The following is a 14,866-nucleotide window of genomic DNA, read 5'->3' on the forward strand; positions in this document are numbered from 1 at the left end:
TCTAGTATCCCACTTAGATTGGTCAGATCTAATATCAAACTCAGATTGGTCAGATCTAGTATCCGATTTGGATTGCTCTGATCTAGTATCAAACTCAGATTGTTCCAGATCTACTTCCATGAATTTATTAACGTGGATCCCAAATTAAACAAGTTGAAAAACTTATTCGGGTGTTACCATTACGTGGTCAATTGTACGGAATATGTACTGTACTGTGCAATCTACTAATAAAAGTATCAATCAATCAATCCATACTATCAAACTTAGATTGGTCAGATTTAGTAACAAACCTAGATTGGTAAAATGTAGTATCAAACTCAGATTGGTCAGATCTAGTATCAAACTCAGATTGGTCAGATTTAGTATCAAACTCAGATTGATCAGATCTTGTATCACACTTAGTTTGGTCGGATCCAGTATCCGATTTAGATTGCTCAGATCTAGTATCAAACAAATATCGCTACAGATCTACTACCATGAATTGATTAACGTGGACCCCGACTTAAACAAGTTGAAAAACGTATTCGGGTGTTACCATTTAGGGGTCAATTGTACGGAATATGTACTGTACTGTGCAATCTACTAATAAAAGTCTCAATCAATCAATCCATACTATCAAACTTAGATTGGTCAGATTTAGTAACAAACCTAAATTGGTAAAATCTAGTATCAAACTCAGATTGGTCAGATCTAGTATCAAACTCAGATTGGTCAGATCTTGTATCACACTTAGATTGGTCGGATCCAGTATCCGATTTAGATTGCTCAGATCTAGTATCAAACAAAGATCGCTACAGATCTACTACCATGAATTGATTAACGTGGACCCCGACTTAAACAAGTTGAAAAACGTATTCGGGTGTTACCATTTAGTGGTCAATTGTACGGAATATGTACTGAACTGTGCAATCTACTAATAAAAGTATCAATCAATCAATCCATACTATCAAACTTAGATTGGTCAGATCTAGTATCCCACTTAGATTGGTCAGATCTAATATCAAACTCAGATTGGTCAGATCTAGTATCCGATTTAGATTGCTCTGATCTAGTATCAAACTCAGATTGTTCCAGATCTACTTCCATGAATTTATTAACGTGGATCCCAAATTAAACAAGTTGAAAAACTTATTCGGGTGTTACCATTACGTGGTCAATTGTACAGAATATGTACTGTACTGTGCAATCTACTAATAAAAGTATCAATCAATCAATCCATACTATCAAACTTAGATTGGTCATATTTAGTAACAAACCTAGATTGGTAAAATCTAGTATCAAACTCAGATTGGTTGGATCTAGTATCAAACTCAGATTGGTCAGATCTAGTATCAAACTCAGATTGGTCAGATCTAGTATCAAACTCAGATTGATCAGATCTTGTATCACACTTAGATTGGTTAGATCCAGTATCCGATTTAGATTGCTCAGATCTAGTATCAAACAAAGATCGCTACAGATCTACTACCACGAATTGATTAACGTGGACCCCGACTTAAACAAGTTGAAAAACGTATTCGGGTGTTACCATTTAGGGGTCAATTGTACGGAATATGTACTGTACTGTGATATTTACTAAAAAAAAGTCTCAATCAATTAATCCATACCATCAAACTTAGATTGTTCATATCTAGTAACAAACCTGGATTGGTCAGATCTAGTATCACACTTAAATTGGTCAGATCTAGTATCAAACTCAGATTGGTCAGATCTAGTATCACACTTAGATTGGTCGGATCCAGTATCCGATTAAGATTGATCAGATCTAGTATCAAACTTATATTACTCCATATCTACTACCATGAATTGATTAACGTGGATCCGGACTTAAGCAAGTTGAAAAACTTATTCGGGTGTTACCATTACGTGGTCAATTGTACGGAATATGTACTGTACTGTGCAATCTACTAATGAAAGTATCAATCAATCAATCCATACAATCAAACTTAGATTGGTAAGATCTAGTATCCCACTTAGATTGGTCAGATCTAATATCAAACTCAGATTGGTCAGATCTAGTATCCGATTTAGATTGCTCTGATCTAATATCAAACTCAGATTGTTCCAGATCTACTTCCATGAATTTATTAACGTGGATCCGGACTTAAACAAGTTGAAAAACTTATTCGGGTGTTACCATTTAGTGGTCAATTGTACGGAATATGTACTGTACTGTGCAATATACTAATAAAAGTATCAATCAATCAATCCATACAATCAAACGTAGATTGGTAAGATCTAGTATCCCACTTAGATTGGTCAGATCTAATATCAAACTCAGATTGGTCGGATCTAGTATCCGATTTAGATTGCTCAGATCTAGTATCAAACGTATATTACTCCATATCTACTACCATGAATTGATTAACGTGGATCCAGGCTTAAGAAAGTTGAAAAACTTATTCTGGTGTTACCATTACGTGGTCAATTGTACGGAATATGTACTGTACTGTGCAATCTACTAATAAAAGTCTCAATCAATCAATCCATACTATCAAACTTAGATTGGTCAGATCTAGTAACAAACCTAGATTGGTAAAATCTAGTATCAAACTCAGATTGGTCAGATCTAGTATCAAACTCAGATTGATCAGATCTTGTATCACACTTAGTTTGGTCAGATCCAGTATCCGATTTAGATTGCTCAGATCTAGTATCAAACAAAGATCGCTACAGATCTACTACCATGAATTGATTAACGTGGACCCCGACTTAAACAAGTTGAAAAACTTATTCGGGTGTTACCATTTAGGGGTCAATTGTACGGAATATGTAATGTACTGTGATATTTACTAAAAAAAGTCTCAATCAATTAATCCATACCATCAAACTTAGATTGTTCATATCTAGTAACAAACCTGGATTGGTCAGATCTAGTATCACACTTAAATTGGTCAGATCTAGTATCAAACTCAGATTGGTCAGATAGTATCACACTTAGATTGGTCGGATCCAGTATCCGATTTAGATTGCTCAGATCTAGTATCAAATTTATATTACTCCATATCTACTACCATGAATTGATTAACGTGGATCCGGACTTAAGCAAGTTGAAAAACGTATTCGGGTGTTACCATTACGTGGTCAATTGTACGGAATATGTACTGTACTGTGCAATCTACTAATAAAAGTTTCAATCAATCAATCCATACTATCAAACTTAGATTGTTCATATCTAGTAACAAACCTGGATTGGTCAGATCTAGTATCACACTTAAATTGGTCAGATCTAGTATCAAACTCAGATTGGTCAAATAGAATCACACTTAGATTGGTCGGATCCAGTATCCGATTTAGATTGCTCAGATCTAGTATCAAACTTATATTACTCCATATCTATTACCATGAATTGATTAACGTGGATCCGGACTTAAGCAAGTTGAAAAACTTATTCGGGTGTTACCATTTAGTGGTCAATTGTACGGAATATGTACTGTACTGTGCAATCTACTAATAAAGGTATCAATCAATCAATCCATACTATCAAACTGAGGTTGGTCAGATTTAGTAACAAACCTAGATTGTTAAAATCTAGTATCAAACTCAGATTGGTCAGATCTAGTATCAAACTCAGATTGGTCAGATCCAGTATCCGATTTAGATTGCTCAGATCTAGTATCAAACAAAGATCTCTACAGATCTACTACCATGAATTGATTAACGTGGACCCCGACTTAAACAAGTTGAAAAACGTATTCGGGTGTTACCATTTAGTGGTCAATTGTACGGAATATGTACTGTACTGTGATATTTACTAAAAAAAGTCTCAATCAATTAATCCATACCATCAAACTTAGATTGTTCATATCTAGTAACAAACCTGGATTGGTCAAATCTAGTATCACACTTAAATTGGTCAGATCTAGTATCAAACTCAGATTGGTCGGATAGTATCACACTTAGATTGGTCGGATCCAGTATCCGATTAAGATTGATCAGATCTAGTATCAAACTTATATTACTCCATATCTACTACCATGAATTGATTAACGTGGATCCGGACTTAAGCAAGTTGAAAAACTTATTCTGGTGTTACCATTTAGTGGTCAATTGTACGGAATATGTACTGTACTGTGCAATCTACTAATGAAAGTATCAATCAATCAATCCATACAATCAAACTTAGATGGGTAAGATCTAGTATCCCACTTAGATTGGTCAGATCTAATATCAAACTCAGATTGGTCATATCTAGTATCCGATTTAGATTGCTCTGATCTAGTATCAAACTCAGATTGTTCCAGATCTACTTCAATGAATTTATTAACGTGGATCCGGACTTAAACAAGTTGAAAAACTTATTCGGGTGTTACCATTTAGTGGTCAATTGTACGGAATATGTACTGTACTGTGCAATATACTAATAAAAGTATCAATCAATCAATCCATACAATCAAACGTAGATAGGTAAGATCTAGTATCCCACTTAGATTGGTCAGATCTAATATCAAACTCAGATTGGTCGGATCTAGTATCCGATTTAGATTGCTCAGATCTAGTATCAAACGTATATTACTCCATATCTACTACCATGAATTGATTAACGTGGATCCAGGCTTAAGAAAGTTGAAAAACTTATTCTGGTGTTACCATTACGTGGTCAATTGTACGGAATATGTACTGTACTGTGCAATCTACTAATAAAAGTCTCAATCAATCAATCCATACTATCAAACTGAGATTGGTCAGATTTAGTAACAAACCTAGATTGGTAAAATCTAGTATCAAACTCAGATTGGTCAGATCTAGTATCAAACTCAGATTGGTCAGATCTTGTATCACACTTAGATTGGTCAGATCCAGTATCCCATTTAGATTGCTCAGATCTAGTATCAAACAAAGATCGCTACAGATCTGCTACCATGAATTGATTAACGTGGATCCCGACTTAAACAAGTTGAAAAACTTATTCGGGTGTTACCATTTAGTGGTCAATTGTACGGAATATGTACTGTACTGTGATATTTACTAAAAAAAGTTTCAATCAATTAATCCATACCATCAAACTTAGATTGTTCATATCTAGTAACAAACCTGGATTGGTCAGATCTAGTATCACACTTAAATTGGTCAGATCTAGTATCAAACTCAGATTGGTCAGATAGTATCACACTTAGATTGGTCAGATCCAGTATCTGATTTAGATTGCTCAGATCTAGTATTAAACTTATATTACTCCATATCTACTACCATGAATTGATTAACGTGGATCCGGACTTAAGCAAGTTGAAAAACTTATTCTGGTGTTACCATTACGTGGTCAATTGTACGGAATATGTACTGTCTGTGCAATCTACGAATAAAAGTATCAATCAATCAATCCATACTATCAAACTTAGATTGGTCAGATTTAGTAACAAACCTAAATTGGTAAAATCTAGTATCAAACTCAGATTGGTCAGATCTAGTATCAAACTCAGATTGGTCAGATCTAGTATCACACGTAGATTGGTCAGATCCAGTATCCGATTTAGATTGCTCAGGTCTAGTATCAAACAAAGATCGCTACAGATCTGCTACCACGAATTGATTAACGTGGATCCCGACTTAAAAAAGTTGAAAAACGTATTCGTATGTTACCATTACGTGGTCAATTGTACGGAATATGTACTCTACTGTGCAATCTACTAATAAAAGTCTCAATCAATCAATACTATCAAACTTAGGTTGGTCAGATTTAGTATCAAACTTAGATTCCTCAGATCTTGTACCAAACTTAGAATGGTCCGATCTAGTTTAGACTAAATCTGATCAATCTAAGTCAGATGAAGCCTTCTCGGATGAAATGCACAACAGAACGTCTTCTAAAACAAAACCGAACAGTCCAGTGACGATCGACTGAATGGCATGAGAGTAGATCAGAAACGGGGGCCTGATCCAAAAAGAATCCGAAGCAAAGGTTCTTAGAAAATTTAAGAGCCGAAACTTAATGTAAAACAGGCAGGAAACTGACTTAGTGTTTGATAAATTATATGACTATAAAACCAAGATTTATCTCTGTATTTTTACAAAGCGCAACGATTAGTAGCTAAGAAAGACACTTACTAAGTCCATAATGCTAACAGGAAAATGGTTCAAGGGGAGGATTTAAACTCCCGAGCGACCGTCCATGTCGGTTTCAGCAAAATTTAAATCAGCTGTCAACTTGGGTACAATCAACGACAAACTTGTTCTGTCAAAACCGGTTCTGGTTAGGAAACGTCGGATTATTTCTACTTACTTCAAAAAAGAACCGCCTTCAGCCTTTCTCAATCTTTGGAGCTTGCGGATTCAAACAAATGGCAAAATACTTTTCAAATCTCTGGACTTTCTCCAGAAAGTCTCTGGCTTACTTGGGGATGAAAGATGAGCAAAAAGCACAACATCCCACATGGAAATTTGAGCACTTTTCCTTCTGATCACAGTGCCCACAACTGTAATTGTCCTTGCATCCAGGCTCTGAAAGAGAGTGGGAGCCAATTCCTTTGCCTACTATTAAGTTATTTGTCACTAGTTTGAAGGATAACATTCAAACACCAGCCAAACCCACACATGCATTGCGAGAACTTGTACACCACACCCAGTGATGCCCAAATAAAGGTTTCATAGTTGTAAACCTAAACATAGTTTCTCTAGTCTACCGAGGCAGTTTTATGCGTTTTGGTATTTCACTATATTTCCTCGCAACATTCAAAGGAATGTTGAAATATGTCTGCCAGATGCACTGTTGCCGGTTGTAGCAATACTACTGACTTTTAAGGTTTTACTACTTACGTAAAAAATACTACACGGTCTAGCTCCATCCTATCTTGCCGAATGTTTTGTACCATATGTCCTGGCAAGAAATCTGCGTTCAATGAACTCCGGCTTATTAGTGATTCCCAGAGCCAAAAAACAAGTCTGCGGGCTATAGAGCGTTTTCTATTCGGGGCTCCAGTACTCTGGAATGCCCTCCCGGTAACAGTTCGAGATGCTACCTCAGTAGAAGCACTTAAGTCCCATCTTAAATGTAATTTATATACACTCGCCTTTAAATAGACCCCCATTTTAGACCAGTTGATCTGCCGTTTCTTTTCTTTTCTCCTCTGCCCCACTCTCCCTTGTGCAGGGTGCGGGGGGGACACTGGTCCGGTGGCCATGGATGAAGTGCTGGCTGTCCAGAGTTGGGACCAGGGGGTGGACCGCTTGCCTGTCCATCGGTTGGGGACAACTCTGCGCTGCTGACCCGTCTTCCCTTTGGATGGTCTCCTGCAGGCCCCGCTATGGACTGGACTCTCACTATTATGTTAGATACACTATGGACTGGACTTTCACGAGATTATGTTAGACCCACTCGATGTCCATTGCTTTCGGTCTTCCCTAGAGGGGGGTTACCCACATAACTCATACTCTAGCCTTTAGATAGACTCCCCTTTTTAGACCAGTTGATCTGCCGTTTCTTTTCTTTTTCTCCTATGTCCCATTCTCCCTTGTGGAGGGGGTCCGGTCCGATCCGGTGGCCATGGATGACGTACTGGCTGTCCAGAGTCGGGACCCAGGATGAACCGTTCGTCCAGAGTCAGGACCCAGGATGGACCGCTCGCCTGTGTATCGGCTGGGACATCTGTGCACTGCTGATCCGCCTCAGCTTGGGATGGTTTCCTACTGGCTCCGCTGTGAACGGGACTCTCGCTGCTGTGTTGGATCCGCTTTGGACTGGACTCTCGCGGCTGTGTTGGATCCATTATGGATTGAACTTTCAAAGTATCATGTTAGACCCGCTAGACATCCATTGCTTTTGTCCCCTCCGAGGTTCTCATAGTCATCATTGTCACCGACGTCCCACTGGGGGTGAGTTTTCCTTGCCCTTATGTGGGCCTCCCGAGGATGTCGTAGTGGTTTGTGTTGTGGTTTGTGCAGCCCTTTGAGACACTAGTGATTTAGGGCTATATAAGTAAACATTGATTGATTGATTGGAGAGGACCGCATATCAATCAATCAATCAAAGTTTCTCATAGTCATTGACATCGACATCCCATTGGGGTGAGTTTTTCCTTCCCCTTATTTGGGCTCTGTACCGCGGATGTCGTTGTGGCTTGTGCAGCCCTTTGAGACACGTGTGATTTAGGGCTATAAAAATAAACATTGATTGATTGATTGATTGATTGAAGTAAAGACCTCCCCGAATGATGGATAATTAGAAAGTAATGACACCTACACTCAAATTGACTCAGGCAAAAAGGGACGGACCGTGAGGTGTGATTTGCAGTCATCATTTTAACGATCCCGTTTTAAAAGAAAAAACTAATCGTAATCGTAAAAGGGATGGACCAAGGGGTGTAATTTGCAGTAATGATTTTAACGATTTGGTTTTGGAAGAAGGGGAAGGAACAGGGGTTAGTGCATGTGCCTCACAATACGAAAATCCTGAGCAGTCCTGGGTTCAATCTTTCTGTGTAGAGTTTGCATGTTCTCCCCGTGACTGCGTGGGTTCCCTTCAGGTACTCCTGCTTCCTCCCACCTCCAAAGACATGCACCTGGGGATAGGTTGATTGGCAACACTAAATTGGCTATAGTGTGTGAATGTTGTCATTTTATCTGTGTTGGCCCTGCAATGAGGTGGCGACTTGTCCAGGGTGTACTCCGCCTTCCGCCCGAATGCAGCTGAGATCGGCTCCAGCACCCTCCGCGACCCCCCCCCCCCAAAAAAAGGGACAAGCGGTAGAAAATGGATGGATGGTTTTGGAAGAAGAAGGGTTTTGGTCGGACTTTGAACGGAACAAAATGTAAAAGACTCAAGAGAAATGTGATCTCGAGGGTAGGAAGTGAGTCAGAACTTGCGGAAAAACAGAATAAAATAAGGTATGCCGCTATTTTTTGTGTCCTCTTCCATTGATGTTTTCCTCAAACGCTGAAATGGTGTCTGTGGAAGAGGAAATGGAAGTATAGGCTCTATCGATTCCATTTTAAAGGGGAACATTATCACAATTTCAAAAGGGTTAAATACAATAAAAAATCAGTTCCCAGTGGCTTGTTGTATTTTTTGAAGTTTTTTTCAAAATTTTACCGGTCCCCGAATATCCCTAAAAAAACTTTAAAGTGCATGATTTTCGCTATTTGCGATGCGACTATCCATTTCCCTGTGACGTCACACAGTGCTGCCGATGTAAACAAACAACGGCGAATACCACAGCAAGGTATAGCGACATTAGCTCGGATTCAGACTTGGATTTCAGCAGTTTAAGCTATTCAACAGATTACGTATGTATTGAAACGAATGGTTGGAGTATGAAAGTATTGAAGAAGAAACTGAAGCTATTGAGCGAATAGCTATTGACGCTATTCATAGCCATAGCATGGCCGAATAGCTGCGTTAGCATCGCCGGTAAAATGTGCGGACCAAACTATCAGGACTTTCGCATCTCTTGACACTGGAGGAACTTAAATCCGTCGATTGGTAAGTGTTTTTTTCGCATTAAGTGTGGGTGGAAGGAAACGTAATATAGTTGCAAATGCATCTGCAGGTTATCCATACATCTCTGTGCCATGTCTGCTTTAGCATCGCCGGTAAATAGCATGTTAGCATCGATTAGCCTAGCATTTTAGCATCGATTAGCTGGCAGTCAACATCAACAAAACTCACCTTTGTGATTTCGTTGACTTTATAGTTGCAAATGCATCTGCAGGTTATCCATACATCTCTGTGTCATGTCTGCTTTAGCATCGCCGGTAAATAGCATGATAGCGTCGATTAGCATAGCATTTTAGCATCGATTAGCTGGCAGTCACGCCGCGACCAAATATGTCTGATTAGCACATAAGTCAACATCAACAAAACTCACCTTTTTGATCATGTTGACTTTATCGTTGCAAATGCATCTGCAGGTTATCCCTACATCTCTGTGCCATGTCTGTCATCGCCGGTAAAATGTGGAGACACTCCGGCACATTCAATGGGGGTCTGGCGGCAGACACTTTCGTATATTCGGGCCGGTGGTGCAACTTGAATCCCTCCCTGTTAGTGTTGTTACACCCTCCGAGCACACACCGACGAGGTTTGATGTCTCCAAAGTTCCGAAAATAGTCGAAAAAACGGAAAATAACAGAGCTGATACCCAATGTTTACAATGTGTTGAAAATTAAAATGGCGGCTGTGTTACCTCGGAGACGTCACGATCTGACGTCATCGCGAAAAGAGCGATAAAAAGAAAGGCGTTTAATCCGCCAAAATTCACCCATTTAGAGTTCGGAAATCGGTTAAAAAAATATATGGTCTTTTTTTGCACCATCAAAGTATATATTGATGCTTACATAGGTCTGGTGATAATGTTCCCCTTTAAGTGTATTTTTTCACATGCATTTGTTCACCGTATCTGTTTTGTGAGTACCATATTTTCCGGGCCATAGGTCGCACTAAAGGAGTCGCATTATGATTTTTTTTTCTAAATCTAAAACACTTACTTGTGGTCTACATAACTTGTGATGATGGTTCTTTGGTCAAAATGTTGCAAAAATCATGTTTTACAGACCATCTTCAAGTCGGTTGGTTTTGCATAACGTTGCAAAACAAAATGACAGCTAATGTATCCTCTAACCCAGGGGTGCCCATTACGTCGATCGCGAGCTACCAGTCGACCGCGGGGGGTGTGTCAGTCGATCTCGAGCCAGGCTTTTAAAAAAAATAGACCTAAAAATTACTGATCATCAATCTTCACCAAGACGTTACTTAAATGACATTCACGGTACCGGAGGGTCTTGTGAGATGATGCTGGCTGCTGCAAGATCATTATTATTAAAATAGGACCGAGAGGAAGGCGAGAAAAACTTTTTATTTCAACAGTGTCTCGCGCCGTACCTTCCGTCAAAACTCTAAAGGCCGACTGCACATTTCCTATCTTCACAATAAAAGCCCTGCTTCATGCTGCCTGCGCTAACTAAATACAGAGTCTCGGAAAACTGGCGTGCACAAGCGATCCCTCAGAAAGCTGGCGTGCACATCACTTGTGCACGCCAGCTTTCCGAGACTCTTATTTTGTTAGCGCAGGCAGCATGAAGCAGGGCTTTTATTGTGAAGATAGGAAATGTGCAGTCGGCCTTTAGAGTTTCGACGGAAGGGACGGCGCGAAAGTCTGTTGAAATAAAAAGTGTTTCTCGCCTTCCTCTCTGTCATTTTTTCATAATAATGAACTGGCAGCAGCCAGCGTCATCTCACAAGACCCTCGGGTGCCGTGAATGTCAATCAAGCAAGCTACGGAATTTGCCGCCAATGTTTTTCTTGTAAAGTGTATGGAAGCTGGATGAATTAGATGCCAAAAACCAACCACTTTGATGTGGTATTGTACAGAAAGGACAACTTTTTTTCTCCACCTTTTGAAAATGTGGGCGTTATCATCATTACTGTCTGATTCCAATCAATGCAAGTCATCAGAATCAGGTAATACACCAACTTATATTCTTGTCTTTGTGAAAGAAAGACATCTGTATGTGTTACACATGCTTGTATTATCATTAAACACATTTAACTTGTTTACAAGCATGTCTCTTTCATAAATAAATAAATATAAATGATATATATAAATGAGGTAGATCCCCTCGAGTTGGTCAATTGAAAAGTAGCTCGCCTGCAGAAAAAGTGTGGGCACCCCTGCTCTAATAGATGCTATTTTGCAGTCCTGATACACACACCAACATAACATCGTATGTTGAATCACAGTACGTCTGACTACGGTAGCCGTAATGCTCCGACAATTCATCAGGCGGTGCGTCTTCAAAGCTTACCAAAGTCGTAATAAAACAGATTTACCGATTTTTGAGCGCCTTTTGTAATGTCACCAACCTTTTTGAAACCAAGAGCTACTTCTTGGGTACTGATTAATGCGAAGGGCTACCAGTTTGATACACACTTAAATAAAGTGCCAGAAATAGCCAATTTGCTTAATTTACATTTGATATATATATATATATAGAGACAAATGGGTATTTCTGTCCGTCATTCCGTCGTACATTTTTTTTCCTTTTACGGAAGGTTTTTTGTAGAGAATAAATGATTAAAAAAACACTTAATTGAACGGTTTAAAAGAGGAGAAAAAACAGGAAAAAAATTTAAATAAAATTTTGAAACATAGCTTACCTTCAATTTCTACTCTTTAAAATTCAAAATTCAACCGAAAAAAAGAAGAGGAAAAGTAGCTGATTTGAATATTTTGGAAAAAAATTAAAAAAAAATTTATGGAACATCTTTAGTATTTTTTCCTTATTAAGATTAATTTTAGAATTTTGATGACATGTTTTAAATAGGTTAAAATCCAATCTGCATTTTGTTAGAATATATAACAAATTGGACCAAGCTGTATTTCTAACAAAGACAAATAATTATTTCTTCTACATTTTGAACAAACATTTTAAAATAAATTCAAAAGACTTTGAAATAAGATTTAAATTTGATTCCACAGATTTTCTAGATTTGCCAGAATATTTGTAATTTATTTCAATCATGCTAAGTTTGAAGAACTATTTCACAAATATTCTTCTTCGAAAAAACAGAAACTAAAATGAAGAATTAAATTAAAATGTATTTATTTTTCTTTACAATAATAAAAGAAAAACTTGAACATTGATTTAAATTGTCAGGAAAGAAGAGGAAAGAATTTAAAAGGTAAAAAGGTATATGTGTTTAAAAATCCTAAAATAATTTTTAAGGTTGTACTTTTTCTCTAAAATTGTCTTTCTGAAAGTTATAAGAAGCAAAGTAAAAACATAAATTAATTTATTTAAACAAGTGAAGACTAAGACTTTAAAATATTTTCTTGGATTTTCAAATTCTATTTGAGTTTTGTCTTTCTAAGAAATAAATATGTTGAGCAAAGCGAGACCAGGTTGCTACTAAAAAAATTAAATTAAAAAAATAAAGGCAGCTCACTGGTAAGTGCTTCTGTTTGAGCTATTTTTAGAATAGGCCAGCGGGCGACTCATCTGGTCCGCGGGCACCACGTTGGTGACCCCTGTTCTATATTCTCAATGAAACATAAAAATGTTGGTCTTGTTTACTGGCGTCATCTTGCAGTTTACACATATATCTTATGTATGACTGCCATCTACTTGTCACACTCATCAATACACCATCCATCCATCTTCTTCCACTTATCCGAGGTGTACCAATTAAAATAGCTTCGAGGTTGGTAAACACAACCAGAATTATTATGTACCGTATTTTTCGGATTATAAATCGCTCTGGAGTATAAATCGCATAATACGGAAGGAAAAAAAAATAAATACAAGCACTAGAGTGTAAGTCACATTTTTGGGGGAAATTTACTTGATAAAATCCAACACGAAGAATAGACATTTGAAAGGCAATTTAAAATAAATAAAGAATAGTGAACAACAGGCTGAATAAGTGTATGTATAAATAACCAACTGAGAAGGTGCCTGGTATGTTAACATAACATATTATGGTAAGAGTCATCCAAATAACTATGACATATAGAACATGCTATACGTTTACCAAACAATCTGTAATAGCATCTTTTTTTTCACAATGCACTTCTACCATGACCCGTCCCCGCCATATTTTTATTGGTTGATGTGTGTGTGTGTGACGATTGCTGATATACGCCTTGTCTCTTACGTGAATGAGATAAATAATCTTATTTGATATCTTACGGTAATGTGTCAATAACTTCACACATACTGTAAGTCGCTCCAGAGTATAAGTCAAAATCCCCGGCCAAAATATGAAAAAAAATGCAAGTTATAATTCCAAAAATACAGTACATTAGGCGCACCGGGTTATAAGGCGCACTGTCCAGTTTTGAGAAAATACAAGGATTTAAAGTGCGCCTTATAGTCTGAAAACTACGGTAGTCACTGAACAGGACGACATAAGCTCGGATTTATGTGGTTAAATTAATCGTTTTTGAGTCTTACTCAAACACTGATTGGTATTATTGGAAATGACTTCTAGATTTATTTTCAGGAAGAAGAAAAAAAACCATTAAAATTACTTGTTAGTGAAATTTTGGGTCATTAAGCTATGTTTTTTTTTTTTAGGAATAAAATGTGGATAAATATTGCAGCAAATACAGACTAGTGGTAGGCAAGACCAGGCGGATGCTCCTCCACAGGATTATTGGATGTTTCAAAAAGGTCACACTGGTGACTGGAAAAGTATGAGAATGTAGAAAAATCATCAGGTTTGAATAAAAACCAGCGATAAAGACCAGTGGAGCGTTCATCCAGTGGAAACTTTAATTCATTCATGACACACATTGGAGATAATACTTGAAACTTGCGGCAAGCAGGTTTCTGCGGACGTGGAGGAAAACTTTTTGGGCCAAAAAAGCGAGACGGCTCCGATCAAATTATTGCGCGTACAACAAATCATCTTGTGATAAGCGCAAGCTTGTCCAAGCGTTTATTCCGAGCAGATAAAAATATGACTGTTCGGCTCTTTGTGGACGCCAAAGTTCAGACTGAAACCTCACGTTTTGAATCTATTATTTTGCATGGGATGCTGGATTATTTAAACCGGGGAGGAGGTTTTATGGAACTCTGGATTCGGGCACCTTTTCGTGCTTATAGAAAAATGTTCGCAGGGAAATTTGTAAGGTCATTGAGGGAAATGTACAAGGAACTGTTCAAGAACACTTACTTTATCCACGTATACGGTTCATGGTCACAGGAGAGAAGAGGCGAATATGTGAATAATCTGTTGCCAAAGACTATGGGTCGATCTATGAACCACAATCAAAACAAACTAGGTTAGATTTGGAGACGTGGGAGAGCACGACTTCATGGTTTCACTTCCTTGCTAAGCGAATCGTTACCAGGGTTATATACTCTGGTTTCCTCTCACAATCCCCAATAATACCTATATTGATTGTTTGAGAAAATATTCTTGTCTGTGTTC

The sequence above is a fragment of the Nerophis ophidion genome, linkage group LG24 (genome assembly GCF_033978795.1).
Source record: "Nerophis ophidion isolate RoL-2023_Sa linkage group LG24, RoL_Noph_v1.0, whole genome shotgun sequence".
NCBI classification, from domain to species: Eukaryota; Metazoa; Chordata; class Actinopteri; order Syngnathiformes; family Syngnathidae; genus Nerophis; species Nerophis ophidion.